This window comes from Gadus macrocephalus, chromosome 4 (assembly GCF_031168955.1).
Source record: "Gadus macrocephalus chromosome 4, ASM3116895v1".
Classification (NCBI taxonomy): domain Eukaryota; kingdom Metazoa; phylum Chordata; class Actinopteri; order Gadiformes; family Gadidae; genus Gadus; species Gadus macrocephalus.
This window is the reverse complement of record NC_082385.1, coordinates 27,779,566-27,797,383: the sequence shown is the minus strand read 5'-3', so window position 1 is coordinate 27,797,383 and position 17,818 is coordinate 27,779,566. Positions and strand designations below refer to the sequence as shown.

Sequence of the window (17,818 nt, the reverse complement as noted above, 5' to 3'; positions counted from 1 at the left end):
GAAGCTCGGCGCTCGGACCTCGGGTTGAGAACCTCCCGCCTCCTCCCCCGATTCCTGATCAGCGTTGGACGCCCTTGCATCGGCGCAGAACACAGCGCATGACCTACATGTCCCTATCTGTCGTGTCTGCACCCCCGTAGACTCGCTAACCGCCCCTGGAAACCCAGCCCAATCTAACCCTAGAATCAGGGGGTGCGTGAGGCTCGGACTAACCGCCGCCTTGACTCTATGCGTTTTCCCCCCGTAACGAATTTCGATAGGGACCAAGGGATACGTGTGAACATCCCCGTGTATACATTTCACCGAAACGCTCGATGCCTCTATCAACGCCTCGGACCGCACCAGGCGCTGGTGGATCATGGTCTGCATGCAGCCCGAGTCCAACAGCGCCTGGTGCGTACCCCGCTGTATCCTCACCGGGATACAGTACGCCTCGCCGGGACCGTGGGGAGGAGACGGGGCACCGGTGACGCGGACGACCTGACCCACCTCCATCATAGGGCACTCCCGCCGGAAGTGGCCAGGCCGCCCGCACCGCCAGCACCCCTCCCCTGCCGCTTGAGCGCCCGTCTGTGGAGTGGGGGTGGGAGGCGACTCATGTGCCCGCTCTGGAACGCCCCCCCATCTCGCCCTCGGCGCCGGGGTTGGTCTGTCCCGCCGTGGGGCAGCCGCACCGGTACGTGGGCTCGGTGTCGGTGGTCGCTGGCCCGCTGGTGATGGCGTCGTAGTCTCGCTGGGCCCCAGCCGGCAGACTGTGGGCCGCAAGCTGCGCCTCTCCTGTTAGGAGCGGCAGGAGACGGTGCGCCCACTCCGCACGGGGCCACCCTGAGACCTCGGCCACCCCCTGGAAGGTCTCGATGAAGGCTTCCGCGTCGTCTGCCTCCCCCATCTACGGGACGTGTATGTGCGTAGCGGGTCCCGCCCCCCGGGGTCCTCCGCCGTGTCCGCCGGAGGCGAGGAGCTCCCGGAGCATGGCCCGATCGGCGGCCAAGGATTGTGCCAGGTCCGTGAGCGCCTCGTTCTGCGCCTGGTGGAGCTGGCCTTGTCTCTCACGTGCCCGAGCACGCTTCCCAATGGGGACTGGTCCATTTCTGTGCGCTCGCCCCACATTGGGCTCCACTGTAACGGGTTCAAGAAGCGCTGGACACAGGCTTGGCTTCTGAGATCAGGAAGTTCTTTTATTGTCTTTCACAAACGTGTAAACCAAAGACAATTGGATCAAATGTAAATTATATTCTGCTCAACGCGATCTCCGTTGGCGATCGGCTCCTTTCTGCTGCCAATCCTTCCTGGATTCCCCACCTCACTACAAGACAAAAGCAGGCACATAAGTACAAACATTCCCTGATTGGCCTGAGTGCCGACACCTGCCCGCACTCAGGTCCAATCCCCCCAGCCAATCCGGTGCTCTCCCAACCTGCCCATACTCCCCCTGCAGGCCAGACGTCGCACGTCCCCCCACACTAATATTTTGCTGTTAGAAGAGTCAGAGAAATAAGTTCTTAATCACACAGACATGAATTACTAAAATTAAAACAAAGCAAAACAAAGCGAATCAAAAGCTGGAAAGTGTTTAATCATGATGAAAAGAAAAACTAAAAGCAGTAATTTCGACAAATACTGGACAGAGCTCTCAATCAAAGCGCCCCGTTACCCTGTGTGAAAGCACCCCATTGCCCGTGTGCTTGAGCATGTGCACACTCAAATTGCTTGGGTCGCTGTAGCTGCCGTTGCACTGCAGACACGCGCAGGGCTTCTAACCGGAGTGAGTCCTCATGTGGTTCTTCAGGGTGCCTTTGAGACTGAAGCGCATCGTGCATTGGTCACACTTGTAGGGCTTCTACCCAGAGTGAGTCCTCAGGTCGATCTTCAGGCTGCCTTTCAGACTGAAGCGCATCGTGCATTGGTCACACTTGTAGGGCTTCACCCCTGAGTGAGTCCTCAGGTGGATCTTCAGGTCGCCGCCACGACAGAAGCACTTCATGCATTGGTCACACTTGTAGGGCTTCTCGCCGGAGTGAGTTCTCATGTGGCTATTCAGGTAGACTTTCAGACTGAACCGCTTCGTGCATTGGTCACACTTGTAGGGCTTCTCCTCGGAGTGAGTCCTCAGGTGGATCTTCAGGTGGCCTTTCTGACTGAAGCGCTTCGTGCATTGGTCACACTTGTAGGGCTTCTCCCCAGAGTGAGTCCTCATGTGGCGCTTCAGGGGGCCTTTCTGAATGAAACACTTCGTGCATTGGTCACACTTGTAGGGCTTCTCCCCAGAGTGAGTCCTCAGGTGGATCTTCAGGGTGCCTGTCCGACTGAAGCGCTTCGTGCATTGGTCACACTTGTAGGGCTTCTCCCCAGAGTGAGTCCTCATGTGGCGCTTCAGGGGGCCTTTCTGACTGAAGCACTTCGGGCATTGGTCACACCTGTAGGGCTTCTCGCCAGTGTGAGTCCTCAGGTGGTTCTTCAGGTTGCAGCCATGACTGAAGCACTTCGTGCATTGGTCACACTTGTAGGGCTTCTCGCCGGAGTGAGTTCTCATGTGGGTCTTCAGGTGGTCTTTCAGACTGAAGCACTTCGGGCATTGGTCACACCTGTAGGGCTTCTCGCCGGTGTGAGTCCTCAGGTGGTTCTTCAGGTTGCAGCCATGACTGAAGCGCTTTGTGCATTGGTCACACCTGTAGGGCTTCTCGCCGGAGTGAGTTCTCATGTGGCAATTCAGGTGGCCTTTCTGACTGAAGCACTTCATGCATTGGTCACACCTGTAGGGATTCTCGCTGGAGTGAGTCCTCATGTGGACGATCATATTGGCATCGTTGGGAATAACCTTTCCACACAAGACACCGGGCCGGCCCTTGCGGCCGCCCTGATGCCCAGTCAGCCCCTCAAGGCGGACGAGTCTCACGCTGCAGTTCAGGCTCTTGGCCACGCTGTGGTCAGCGGACAGCGAGCTCCAGGCCTCCAGTTCTGACGCGGCAAAGAGGGTGTCATGGCCGTCCACCGCCAGTGGGCCCTCCCCTTGTCCGTAAACGCTCAGGATGCGCAGCTCCCCGCTGTGACTTGACATGTGGGAGGAGCCAGGGGCGTCCACACGCAGACTCTCCAAGGTGGCGCCGCGCTGCGTGCTGCAGTCTCTGATGTCATTGTCTTCTTCAGAGAGGAAAACAGAGAAAGAGAGAAAGTGATGTTTTTAATTAATCATTTTCACAAAAGGTATTCAGTATGTACTTTGTACACACTTTTGTATTGCAAGAATTATATTTTGACATTCTTTCTAACTTCTATTTGTTGATTATGCATTTTCCTTGTCGCCCTTTGGATGGTCAAGGGTTAAAGGCTCCTGCTGAGAAGGCAGATTCAAGTACATTCTCAGTTGATCAAGGTTGTTTTCTTGCATAGATGCAATGTGTATTACTAACCTACGGCGGGCATGCCTCCACCAATATCTTCTTCAAACTTGATTGAAATGGTGTCTGGGGTCTGCTGCTTTCCACATAAAGAAGGACACACACACAATACATATTCTTTCATTTTCACAGAATAGTTGTCAATCCCCACTACCGACAGATTAGGCGCTTTCACACTGCCAAGCTGGTTCGGTCGTGGCTTGGCGCGCCCTGCAATTTCAATGTCTTGCCTGCCTATTTATTTTTTTGATTCAAGACCCTCGCATGCAAGAATGAGTTCACATCTGAATATAGACAAAAACGAGATTAACTATTTACAAGTGCAAAAATGCCAACAAATTCTTTATTTTGCTCACCAGCAGTTCCTCGCTACGACTGGACATGTGGGAGGAGCCAGGGACGTCCACACCCAGAATCTCTGAGGTGGCGCCACGCTGAGTGCTACGGTCTCCAAAGGCATCGCAGTCTTCTGCAGAGGGAGAAAAAAAGGAAAAAGTATATTTACATTTTAGGGATCGGCACGAGTAGTAAATTCCAAACTCGAGTGATCGAAGGAATTCCTCGAGGATCAATCGAGTACTCGTTTAATCAAATCTATTTTTAGAATGCAACGCATCTGCAGCAGGAATAGGCCTAATGATGAACGGCAATATTACCAACCAAACATAATGCTTATTCTCGATCAAAACAGTCAGAGTTATCAGAGTTCTCATCATTTATTTTTGCAAACGTTCAAAACACATTTTCATTACAAAAATAAATATGCGTCTCACAATTTAAATCATGTCGAACCAAGGCCTGTAACGGTTTAAAAAAAACAAAAACGAAACAAGTAGCCTAACCATTGCAAATAATTTAAAGCTGCAAATAAAACGTCAGCAAATGGACTATAGAAATACTCAGCATTGTGATCTTCTCTACACGGCCGCCCGGGATTACAGCTGCGTCTTGCGGTGGTGAAAATAGCCGACACACTTGGTTGCTGCGGGTCTGCTTTCCCGAACTCACCATTGTGTTTCAGGAGCATATGTTGCCGGCCGCATAGTACTTGTAGTACTCTGGTAGCTCGATTTCGCTTGGCATATTTTACATTTCACCTTATGATCTCCTATTTCTTTAAAGTATTTCAAATCTTCGCTGCGCTTTGCTTTAACCGCCATCTCTTAACTTTTTGAATTCTGGCGCGCCTGCACGCGGCACGGCACGCGCCCCACTGAAATTTGATACATTTCATTTGTTTTTTACCGACGGAATGCGTTAGTGGCGCCGCACATAAAATTGATACATTTGCTTCAGAAAACTTTGTTTTTGTGTGTATATGCAAACTCGAGTTTGCCTGTTAACTACCGAGTTCATTTGTAACGAGGAGTACTCGAGTAATCGATTCCTCACGCCCATCCCTATTACATTTAGATATTGCATAAAGGGAGGCATTGTGTATTTGTACACGTGAAAGAAACTCTTTAAATGTATGCAACATTGACACAGAGGGTTTAAAATGTGTACTGCTGACAAAGATTCACAGTTTTGGAGAGGGACGTCTCCTCCAGCACCCTCCTCCCTAGACTCAAAGCTCAAGTGGTTGGCCAGGTTAAGGACACTCAATGAACACCAGCGCAAAATGATCTGAGCACCACATGACATGCGAGGCAAGCGCAATAATTCTATTTTGACACTAAAAAGCAACAACGGGTCCTTCCCTGTAAGCTGCTCAGCTAACATTTATACATTTTGAACCCTTCTGGGCTCTTGACTGATTCCATCTTTGAATTGCAACTCCAAGTATAACTTTTAGCAGGGCGCTGGGCATGATGCTTTTTCAAAGAGGACCAGGCTTTTTAGTGCAGGTAGAATCTAGCATCAGCCTAGAATCTACTACATCAAGGGAAAAAATACTCAATGTAGAAAGTACATACCTTCACTTTTAAAATGGGGCCGCGAAGTCTTTAAGGATAGCTGTGTGCCTACAGTATGTGTTTCCAGGTGGTCTGTCTGGCAGGCAACATCCCTTGAGAGAAGCTGCTGAATGTAAGCACTTGATGAGTTGGCCTGCGTAGAGGCAACAAAGTTAAATCAGTACTCAATTTATTACATTGTATATATTCCAGGTGCAAGTTGTAAGAAGATATAAGATAAGCATGTTTAGTGAATTACATTAGCCTAATACTTAAAATTAGTTATATGAAATGATATTACATCCTTGATTTGTTTACATATTTTATAGTTCATCTCATCAAATCAATACCATGACATAAAGCTCTGCAGAAATCTGCTAATAACCCTTTGATTTGAATCAGGTGTGAAGGAGAAAACATGCTTATAATAGTGTTCCGTAATTGTCATATTCAAACCACACTGGGTGACTCAATAAAACTCCCTCAAGAAAACGTGGCCACGTTATTGATAAGTTCATTCGGTATAAATGATAATGTGTCATTCAATTTGATATCTCATTCAACTTAAATTGGAGTGGATAAAAGTGTGATTAATCGCGAGTTGTCTCACCAAGCGATGCGATTAAAACTTGTAATCTTTGTCCAGCCGTAATAAATACATTATTGATGGAGATGGTTTCCCCTATTTTTGTCCTTTAATCGTATTCCTTTGCAAAGATTGACAATGAATGGTCTAACAAATACCTTCATGAATAACGTGTGTGTGTTATAGTTGTGTTGTGACGCTAAAACCAACGTGTGTTGTGACGCTAAAACCAACGTAGCAGACGACTACTGCCGCACAGCATGGTGTGAGGTTTGTCCCATTTCGCTTTCCGTTCATCCAGCTGTTTTCGATTTGCGTTTCTTCCTCAAGTACGTACGGTAACATAGCAACTACGCACGGCTCATCAGTAAATCAGCGTAAGGGGGAACAGGGACTGGGGGGGAACCAAATTGGGTGCTACAGCGGCCATGATTTAGTCCGCTGTCCTTTCTTATAGGTCCATGGTATTTACACACATAACTGATGCTATCTACCGTAGCATTAGCGACAGTAACTTGGCTGTTAGCTGTAGCGCTAATGCTAAAGCAACATTATAATGGCAACAACGGAACAATATACAGTAAAGCAACACAATGATGTGGCGTTAGTTAACTTACCTTTTCGAGGTTTGTAGCTGAGCCGAGGAGAGTTGGTACTGATCCAGACTTGATTCTCAGACGTTGAGCAAGTCCAGCTCTGTATTGGCCCAAGTTGAGGAAGCAGTCCTCAGTGAAATGTTTGGCACAGACTCGCGCATTTCCAGAGACAATAAAATGAACCCACTGGTTCTTCAGCGGCTCGGAGGAAGGAACAACATATAGACTTTTGTGTTTATTTGTACATCCAAACACTAAGCAACTGCTATGCTTCGCTCGTTTGCGAGCCATGGTGTCTCTCAAGGAAAGAACTACGTGTACACGATCGTAGAGTAGGGTCTGTCTGCGTCCTGCAAGACGGAGGCGTAACTTGTAGTGGGCGGAACTTGTAGTAGGAGACGTAACTTCTTCTTCTTCTTCTTCTTCTTCTTCTTCTTCTTCTTCTTCTTTTATTTAGGCAGCCTTGACGCAGCTATGGCGTATTACTGCCCCCCACTGTTTGTCATTTCCCCCTAAACTTTAAATCCTTTGATATACTCCAATGATGTGAAGGTAGTCCATCAATTTTTGCCGCCTCCCCTCTGCCGCCCTTCCCCCGTTGAAATGAATGGAGGGGGTGAGTTGCCGCGCGGCGTGTGAAAGCTGCTTTACGTAGCTGCAGCGCTGCATGCGACCGGAACACCGGCACCTGTGAGACGACTGCCTTGATGTTCTCGGAAAAGGTGAATTTGAGATGTATAACAAACAAGCAATCATCATCACGTTTTATGAAATGAATTACAATCTTCATAAATCCAGGCTCAGTTTGCCACGTAACGTTTAGCCTAAATAATCAGACAGCTCGCTAGCTTGCAGACAAGCAGCCCGTTATCATATAGTCTACACATTTTTTGGTAGGCAAACTAAGCTACATGTCTGCTGATAGTTAGTTTCTAACATTTCGTTTTAACAAGAAGAATAAATGATGGAAGTAATGCATCAAATGAATTCTTTCATTCAAAATGGTTCATGCCTAAATCTTATCACTATTTTGGGTATTGTTTGTTATTGTTAAGTGAAGCCGAAATGCCCAGTGAAAAGAGGAGGATTCAGGAGAGAGAGAGACAACTAAAGGAGGCAGCAAAGAGGAGCACATCACTCCGAAATCCGAAATCAGTGTGGTCAAGTGTGTGACATTTAAAATGTCAATTTGACTTCATAGGATGTTGTTTAATTATGTTTGTGTTCATGTTATGTTCTTCTTCTTCAAGTCATGTTTTTCTGCATTATCGTTAGTAGTAGTTATTTCAGTGTTTTACTTATTTGTATTAATATATTAATAAAGACCCTGTTATTCTCAGTCCTTCAGATAGCCTGTGAGTTTTTTTTTTTTGGGGGGGGGGGGGTGCTCTTTTTTCAGGTCAGAGCAACTGCCCCTCAAAATTCCTGTGCAAGTCCCTGGTAGTTAGCATTAAGTGCACAAAATGGAAAGGTAAGTGGAATGAACACAATCATGTATAATGTGCGGTTCAATCGCAGTCTATTTCACAAGTGAACTTTGCAGGCTTTTTGTAATAACAAAGATAACGGTAATGACAATGTTGTGTCAATATCAAGCATAGCTTTAATATACAAATTATATGAACCCTGTTTGAATAATTTGTCAATTTCAATGAATTTCTATCCATTCCCCATGGTCCTAGAGATACCTTCAGCCCTCCCTAAATGAAAGGTGTTAAGATAGTTTGCATTTGCAACTGTGGGCACCAAGTTTGATACTCAGGCCAATCCACAGACTTCTTTGTTGTGTAGATTCCTTTAACCGTCTTGCAGCAATGTCCACTTCACCCATATTGTGAATTGCAATTTAACTTGGTCTCTCCTCTGGCCAATCCTAAACTCCATGAAGACCCTCCCCCTGACCTTTGTTTCCTTTGTATTTACCCACGATGTCAACGTTTCCTACAAGAATCATGTACACCCATCGTCTCATTGACTGTATGCTTGGTAACTTTGCTGCCTGTATCTTCCCCTGATCAAGCTCTACATTCAATAAAATATTTTGCTGTCAGAAGTATCCTTGAAATAAGTTATTCAACACGGACATCAATTAATATAAACAAAAAGCGAATCAAAAGTTGAAAGCGTTGAATCGTGATGAAAAGAAAAACTAAAAGCAGTAATTTAAACCAATACCAGACAGAGGTCTCAATCAAAGCGTCCCGTTACCCCGTGCCAAAGTGTGCTTGAGCATGTGCACACGCAAACTGCTTGGGTCGCTGTAGCTGGCGTTGCACTGCAGACACACGCAGGGCTTCTCCCCAGAGTGAGTCCTCAGGTGGATCTTCAGGTGGCCTTTTTGACTGAAGCTCTTCGTGCATTGGTCACACTTGTAGGGCTTCTCCCCAGAGTGAGTCATCATGTGGAGCTTCAGGTGTCCACTTACACTGAAGCGTTTCTTGCATTGGTCACACTGGTAGGGCTTCTCCCCGGAGTGAGTCCTCATGTGGATATTCAGGGGGGAGCTATCCCTGAAGCGCTATGTGCATTGGTCACACCTGTAGGGCTTCTCCCCGGAGTGACGCCTCATGTGGATCTTCAGGGTGCATTTCCGACTGAAGCCCTTCGTGCATTGGTCACACTTGTAGGGCTTCTCCCCAGATTGAGTCCTCATGTGGGTCTTCAGCTGGCCTTTCTGACTGAAGCACTTCTTGCATTGGTCACACCTGTAGGGCTTCTCCCCGGAGTGAGTCCTCAGGTGGATCTTCAAGGTGCCTTTCAGACTGAAGCACTTCATGCATTGGTCACACTTGTAGGGCTTCTCCCCGGAGTGAGTCCTCATGTGGACGATCATATTGGCATCGTTGGGAATAGCCTTTCCACACAAGACACCGGGCCGGCCCTTGCGGCCGCCCTGATGCCCAGTCAGCTCCTCAAGGCGGACGAGCCTCACGCTGCAGTTCAGGCTCTTGGCCACGCTGTGGTCTGCGGACGGCGAGCTCAAGGCCTCCGGTTCTGACGCGGCAAAGAGGGTGTCATGGCCGTCCACCGCCAGAGGGCCCTCCCCTTGTCCGTAGACGCTCAGGATGCGCAGCTCCCCGCTGTGACTTGACATGTGGGAGGAGCCAGGGGCATCCTCACCCAGAATCTCTGAGTGCTACGGTCTCCAAAGGCATCGCAGTCTTCTGCAGAGGGAGAAAAAAAGGAAAAAGTAATTGTTTTGATACATTATTTGCATTAAAGGGAGGCATTGTGTATCGGTACAAGTTAAAGAAACTCTTTAAATGTATGCAACATTGACACAGAGGGTTTAAAATGTGTACTGCTGACAAAGATTGACAGTTTTGGAGAGGGACGTCTCCTCCAGCACCCTCCTCCCTAGACTCAAAGCTCAAGTGGTTGGCCAGGTTAAGGAAACTCAACGAACACCAGCGCAAAGTGATCTGATCACAATATGACATGCGAGACAAGCGCAATAATTATATTTCGACAGTGTTAAAAAGCAACAACTTCTCCTTCCCTCTAAGCTGATCAGCTAACATTCATACATTATGATTTCAGTGATGTTTGAGAATGATAAACCAGCTCATGTGGCATATGTCTTGAAACCCTTCTGGGCTCTTGACTGATTCCATCTTTGAAATGCAACTCCCAAGTTTGACTCGTGTTTTAGCAGGGCGCTGGTCATGATGCCTTTCCAACGAGGACCATGCTTTTTAACGCAGGAAGAATCTAGCATCAGCCTAGAATTTATGCTGCCTAGAATCTACCAAATCAAAGAAAAAAAAATACTGAGTAATGTACACACCTTCACTTTTAAAATGGGGCTGCATAGACTTTAAGGATAGCTTTGTGCCTACAAATATGCGTTTCCAGGTTTTCTGTCTGGCAGGCAACATCCCTTGAGAGAAGCTGCTGAATGTAAGCACTTGATGAGCTGGCCTGCGTAGAGACAACAAAGAAAAATCAGTACTCCATTTTTTACCTTGTATGTATTCCAGGTGCAAGTTGTAAGAAGATATAAGAAGCATGTTTAGTGAATTACATTAGCCTAATACTTAAAATGAGTTGCATGAAATGATATTACATCCTTGATTTGTTTACATATTTTATAGTTCATCTCACTTACTCAATACCATGACATCAAGCTCTGCAGAAATCAGCTAATAACCCTTTGATTTGAATCAGGTGTGAAGGGGAAAACATGCCTATAATAGTGTGTTCCAGGTACACTTTTTTGCCCGAAAATAACCAGCTATAACTGGGAGTACAAGAGGGTAGAAGGGTGCGAAAACACGGGTTCCTAGGAACGCACCATATGTATTTAGGATGAGTTTAACAGGTCAATCTCCTCATCAGTAAAACGCTACAACTACTGCGGTCCAGTGGCCGGTAGAATACAGTTGTATTCATTTGTTGTATGGTGAGCAGACATTGTAAAACATTGCATTCCCTTGGTATCCAAGCAGCAGAGATCAGTGCCTGTACCCCCTTTGTTGAATTGTGCCCATTCTCGTGTGATGCCCCATGCTTGATTAGATGCACACTCGACTTACAGTGTGTGTATTTATAGGAATGAATGGGCGGCCATGTATTAGTCCACTGTCCTTTCTCTATAATAGGTCCATGGTATTTACACACATAACTGATGCTATCTACCTTAACATTAGCGACAATAACTTGGCTGTTAGCTGTTGCGTTAATGCTAAAGCAACATTATAATGCTAACAAGGTAACCATTTACAGTAAAGCAACACAATGATATGGCGTTAGTTAACTTACTTTTTCGAGGTTTGTAGCTGAGCCGAGGAGAGTTGGTACTGATCCAGACTTGATTCTCAGACGTTGAGCAAGTCCAGCTCTGTATTGGCCCAAGTTGAGGAAGCAGTAGTCAGTGAAATGTTTGGCGCTGCCGTGTTCTAGCAACGGGACGGCCATATGTTCCTGACCTCATCTGACTCCCGCGCTGCGTTTGTATCCAGTAGGCCACATATGTAAATTTAAATTTACATATGTTAATTTTAATACCTTATTCTAGGGCCTAACTGGGACCTCCGCACCGAAACTTGGCCCGGTCAGACCCCGAGGGCAGGCCCCCCCTTCCTGCCCTCGGGGTCCGACCGGGCCAAGTTTCGGTGCGGAGGTCCCAGTTAGGCCCTTGAATAAGGTATTAAAATTTCAGGGCGGTAGGACCTTCCTATCTCAAAAACTGTTTTTCCACCACATTCTGAACCATTAGGTCTTGCAGGCTACACTTCTGAGGGGCTTTGTCCAAATGACACTCCATTTGGGAAAACTTTTTTTCTCTGAGGGCTAGAACTCCAAATCTCGGATATGTCGTTCACGGGGCCCCGGGAAATGTGTGTAAACATTTTAGCATCCCTAGCTATCTCGAAAAGGTCGGCAAAGGGGCGTGACCTCCAACAGTACAGTAAATGTACATAAGATAGAGGTTAGTTTCTAGTCCCCATTTTTTGTGGGATAGAGGTGTACATTTGTGGCTAAAGGTGTGTAGACACAGCTGGCCTGTGGCCACGTTTTTGAAGTCGGGGGTCAAAAGGTCAAAAGGAGCCGGCACCACGCCGCTTATGAGATAACAAAAAGTTAATGTGTGTTTCTCTCATAACTTTTTGTCATTATTAAAGAGAGGCCTGATTCTCAGATATGCATGTTGGATGGCTAGGGTGTAGGTCTGGGAAGAACTTCAGGCCAAAATCTTGCAAGCGAGCCGCTGGGTGAGTTGCAACGAGATGGAGCACTTGCTGAGTCATTTCCTGTAGTGCTGGAGCCACAGGTTGAAGCGTATGTGTCCTTTGAGACCCCCTTTGATATATAAGAGACCCTATACAGCTTACTTAAATGTTGTCGACTCAGTCACCTATTGCATCACTTCCTTTAGGGCTTCGGCCTCCTAATTGATCATTGTAGTAGGCTATAATTGAATGCACTCTTTCATATATATATGATACCTCCACCACTGGGACGTGGCAACAATTCTCCAAATCCATATGGGGAGGGGGGGATGCTTGTGGACAGTAGGGGTTTACCCTAGACATAAATAGGAAGTAAAATCAGGAGAAGGAATGACCTCTCACAAATATTTATTTAATACATTGTTTCAAATAACCCTCCCTTGTTAAATCAATGAGCTTGGTGTTTTGCTTTCAAAAATTAGTTATAGAAGGAGTCTAAACTGCAGAAAATAAAACACATCCAAGCTGCCTTTTAAGGATACCTTGGAATATCTGTCTATTTTTCAACCATCGGACCCCAGTTTACGACAAAAACAACCCAATTGACTGCAGCTCCTTTGCCGCGTGGTTTTTAGAGCCACGAGTATTAGAGGGGGCGGTCGATAGCAACCACCATAGCAACCATGACGGTCAAGTGAGTGGATTCAGCCCCGTTGAAAAAAATAGAATACCTCCCTACACACTCAGTAGTAGATTAATGATATTTAAATTATTATGACCATGAAGTCTTTATTTGCATGGGTTTACATTTCGTTGTGTAGCATGGAAAAATCGGAGAAACACTCCCATTCAGAATGCATTGGTTTACACTTCGTTCTTTGGAGCACGGTTATTTTTATTTATTTATTTTCCGTTTTTGAGGAGTTGAGGATTTTTCTGCAATAATCCAAAATCCAATGGAAAACCCGTTGACTTTTTGTCAAGGGAACCGGCGACGCTCTCTTCCGGGTTTGCCAACATACGTCATCCCTCTCCACCACTCTATACTGTAAAAACACATGTTCAAGTTGAATGATAATGCATGAATTTATTCTTTATTCTGCCATAGTAACACGGTAAATAAATGGCAAAAATAGGCTGAGAACGAATTCGTATTCACGATATTGTAGCGACCCTGGGACAGTTAAATAGTTTGTGTGATATGTGTTTCATTGTATTTCGTCGTTCGTTATGCCAGTTGTTCTGTGTGCATGTATTGTAATGTTCTTCTTGTCAATCAATGTGGGGGCGAATCATGAGGTCAGCTGGGGGAGGGCCTTGGAAGAACACGAGGGTGGGGGCCTGCACGTGAGTGAGACTGTGTTGGGGGTTGCCGGGGTAACCGGGGTTTGTTTTGGGTGGGATTTCTGCCGTTGGTTACGGGTTTCAGTGACCTGGTTTTGGTTCATTATAAGTTCCTTCAATTACTAATGACTCGACATCGTTATGTCACCGGCGAGGTCATTACAATATGTTCAATAAAACGTAATCACGGACAAAATACGTTTTTTAGACAAACGTAATTGAGAATGCCGAATAGTTCTCTGGGAGCGTAATTTTGATGAGAAAGGGTTGCGAGCAGAGGGGGCTAATAACAACAACCTTAGCGAACGTAAGAGTGACGTGACGCGTTTTTTGTCACATGGCAAAAAAACGTAGGCATGTCACATGTTTAAAGCCTTCATTTTATTTCCTTCATTAAATATTAAAATATACATTCTCATTCTCTCTCTCTCTCTCTCTCTCTCTCTCTCTCTCTCTCTCTCTCTCTCTCTCTCTCTCTCTCTCTCTCTCTCTCTCTATATATACATATAATTATTTTAGTTATAATATTATAAGTTGACCATAGCTTTTATTCAATTATCGTTATAACAAGATCTGTATCTGACCATTGACCATCAACTCGGTAATTCTATGAATGAAATTCAGACGCAAGGCCATGGACCGTGCGCCACCCTATCGCCATTCTCCCATCTTGAATTTAATCAACCATTCTTGTTACCTCGAGGAAGTCTGGTGTTCTCCGTATAATAAATAAATAAATAAATGTATTTATTTATTTACTAAACGGCTCTTCTCAATGCCGTGGAACGCTCCGTTCACTTGCATGGGCCTTCCCGACTTCCGGCGGTGAATTATCTTTTCCTTCCGGGCTTAAAGTTGTTTTAAAGTTGTTAAATTAAATATCGTTACACGGTTACGTAAAATAGCATAATCAGCAAAGAAAAATGTTTTATAGCCATGATTTAAACGGCATGCGAGCTGCTGTTTTCAGCGTCCATAGCAACCATATTTTTCTGTCGAGAGCTAAAATATTCTTCGTCATAACTATCAAATCCAAATACTAAAATATCCTATTGTCCGCCATTTCACGGAAAAATATCCTATTACCTCGCTCGTTTTGGATAAATTCCAATGGGTCGTAATCTGTGGCGGAACAAACCACCTACGTGGTCATATTTTCCGAGAGGACAGGCTGATACTGGACATTGATTGGTTTGTAGGTGTGCGTGAGTCTGACGTCACCGTTCACCGGTATAGCCTTCATGAATGAATGAAGAAACATGTGAACATAATTTCCTGCAGCTCAGTTCAGGCAGCCGCCCAGACAATGCACACTTCCCGCTTTGACCACAGCTATAGCCCTGCCTAGATAAAGAAATCAACAAAGCAACCCCCGCTCCTACAGTTACCCCGTCAGCAGCTATAATTTCTCCTCTTGTGACATGTTGATATAACGTTGGACTATTAACATTACAATCAAACATACGCTTCCCCGAGAGGTAGGCCTATGCCCATATACTGACAATAATGTGTTATCGAAATTTAACGTAGCCTATTAAGGATACGTTTCAATTAAATGTAGCCTATGTAATCCGAGAGGTAGCTTAAATGAATAACAACAAAAATGTTGAAACGAACCTATTTGCAATATGTTCAATAAGACGTAATCAGGGACAAAATAACGTTAAATTAAACGTTTCCCGAAAGGGAAATATGCCTTGATCACAATAATGTGCTATACATTGACATTTAACATAGGGATACGTTTCAACCAAACATAATCCTAGAGGTAAATGAATGGCAAAAAATAGGTTGACAACGAACGTATTTGCGATATGTTCAATAACACGTATCCACAGCCAAGATACGTTTTTCAGACAAAATACGTTAAATGAAACGTTCCCTGAAAGGGAGATATGCCTTAATGACAATAATGTGCTATACGTTGACATTTAACCTATCTGGGATATGTTTCAACCAAACATAATCCTAGAGGTTAATAAATGGCAAAACAATAGGCTGACAACGAACGTATTTGCGATATGTTCAATAAAACGTATTCACGGCCAAGATACGTTTTTCAGACAAAATACGTTAAATGAAACGTTCCCTGAAAGGAAGATATGCCTTAATGACAATAATGTGCTATACGTTGACATTTAACCTATCTGGGATACGTTTCAACCAAACATAATCCTAGAGATTAATAAATGGCAAAAAATAGGCTGAGGACGAACGTATTTGCAATACGTTCAATAAAACGTAATCGCGGGCAAAATACGTTTTATGACAAACGTAATTGAGAATGCCGAATAGTTTTCTGGGAACGTAATTTTGACGAGACAGGGTTGAACCGAGAGTTAGTTGCTGCGGCAACATACGCCGTGGGTCTAACCTGCTCGGGAGGTGGTTAGACCTACTCTGAGTTTGTTTTACAATAAGGCTGAAGGCAGCTCTCCGACAGAAGGAAGTGTTAGAAATGGCATGTCCTTTTCTACGAGAGCCTGTGGACGTAGAGGCTGCGATCCTCAGAAGGAATCTCCGTGAGGAACGATTATTAAGACCCCGGTTGGATATAATTTATTTTCCTGATAATTTTCTTCCCGAGCGCTATCGTTTTTCAGCGCAATCTATCATTTATTTAGACCACCTTCTCAGCCCCCATGTTAACTGTCAAACACACCGGGGGCATGCTTTAAGTTTAAGTTTTTTTTTTTTATCGCAATTAACGCATGTGCAGAATGATCCGCCCCGTGCATCCCACCCGCTCTGTACTACAGTCACTTCAACGTTGTGGCTTTCCCATGATCAGAGTAGCTGACTAACCACAGACCTATAACTGCTGCAAGTCAAGAAACTCATTTTAAGAATGCAAGGCAGAAAAGACCCTGGTACTGCTTATAACCAGATGTTCTTCTCTACATGCACATGCTCAGCATAATCGTCTGCATTGTTCACTGAAATAAAACCCTTTGAGTAAACTGTTCAACAAAATTACTTGTCCCACCACAGCCCGTGTTCTAATAAAGTTAGTTAGTCCTCTTCGTGCTTGGTAGCACATAAGGTCTTCACCAACGAACGCCAATGCTGCCTGTCTGTTGCCCAATGTTGCACTTGGCCCCAGGACCATCCCAGTTGTTTCATCTCCTTCTCCACAGATCTTCTCCATGTCTCTTTTGGTCGGCCTTGTTTTCTTGTCCCAGGTGGTGTCCATCTCATGGCCACCCTTGGGATAGCGCTTGGGTCCATTCTGCACACATGTCCGATCCACATCCACCTTCTGTTTTTGATAACATTTGACAGGGGTCTCATGTCTGTTCTACTGTAGAGGTCTTCATTTGAGATTGTCCTAGGCCAAAATATTCCCAGTATCCTCCTAAGGCTTCGAGTCTGGAATACGTCTAGCTTGTGGCAGATGGTCTGTGTCACTTTCCATGATTCTGCTCCATACAGGAGAACCCCGAGGACGTTGCTCTTGAATATCCTCAGCTTTGTCTTTATGCTGATCTTTGAAGTCTTCCATATTTTTCTTAGTGCTGCAAACGCTCCCCTAGCCTTATTGATCCTGTCCTGGACATCTGCCCCTGAATCTCCATCTGTTGTTATTTTACTACCTAAATAGGTGAATGCCTGCACCTCTTCCACGTTCATGTTATTGATGGTGAGCGGCTGGTTGGATTTTGAGTTTATTTTCATGACTTTAGTCTTGTCACTGTTGATATTTAGCCCAATCTGTTTGCCATATGTTGCTAAGTCTTCTGTTTTGCCTTGGATGTCCTTTTGGCGATGGGCTAACAAAGCAATATCATCTGCAAAATCAATGTCCTCCAGAGTTTCTGTGAATGTCCACGATATTCCTCTTTTGTTGTTTCCCTTTGTTTCTTTCATAAGCCAGTCTATGCAAAGTGAGAAAAGTAGTGGGGATAGCAAACAGCCTTGCTTGACTCCTGTTTTTATAATGAATTCTTCAGTGAGATTGGATCCACAGATAACTTTGGCACCAAAGTCTCTGTATAGCATCTTGATTATAGAGATGATTTTGTTGGGAATTCCATAATGACTTAGAATTTTCCACAGTGCTGTTCTGTTGATGCTGTCAAATGCTTTAGCAAAGTCAATGAAGTTAATGTAGATGGTTGCCCTCCATTCATTGCTCTGTTCAATTATCTGTCGCAGTGTGAATATATGTTCTGCACAGGATCTTCCCTTTCTGAACCCTGCCTGTTCTTTTCGAAGGTAATGGTCAATTGTGTCACTTAGTCGATTTAGAATGATTCGACTTAGGACTTTACTGGTGACTGGTAGCAACATGATTCCTCTCCAATTGTTGCAATTTGACAGATCTCCC

At 45.2% G+C, this 17,818-nt stretch overlaps 2 pseudogenes; both read right to left on the bottom strand.

Moving 5' to 3' along the window:
• The window catches only part of LOC132456607 (zinc finger protein 729-like), a 353,266-nt pseudogene that overhangs the window by 233,792 nt on the left and 101,656 nt on the right, over positions 1-17,818 (bottom strand).
• LOC132456608 (zinc finger protein 431-like) lies at positions 1,556-9,578 on the bottom strand (annotated as a pseudogene).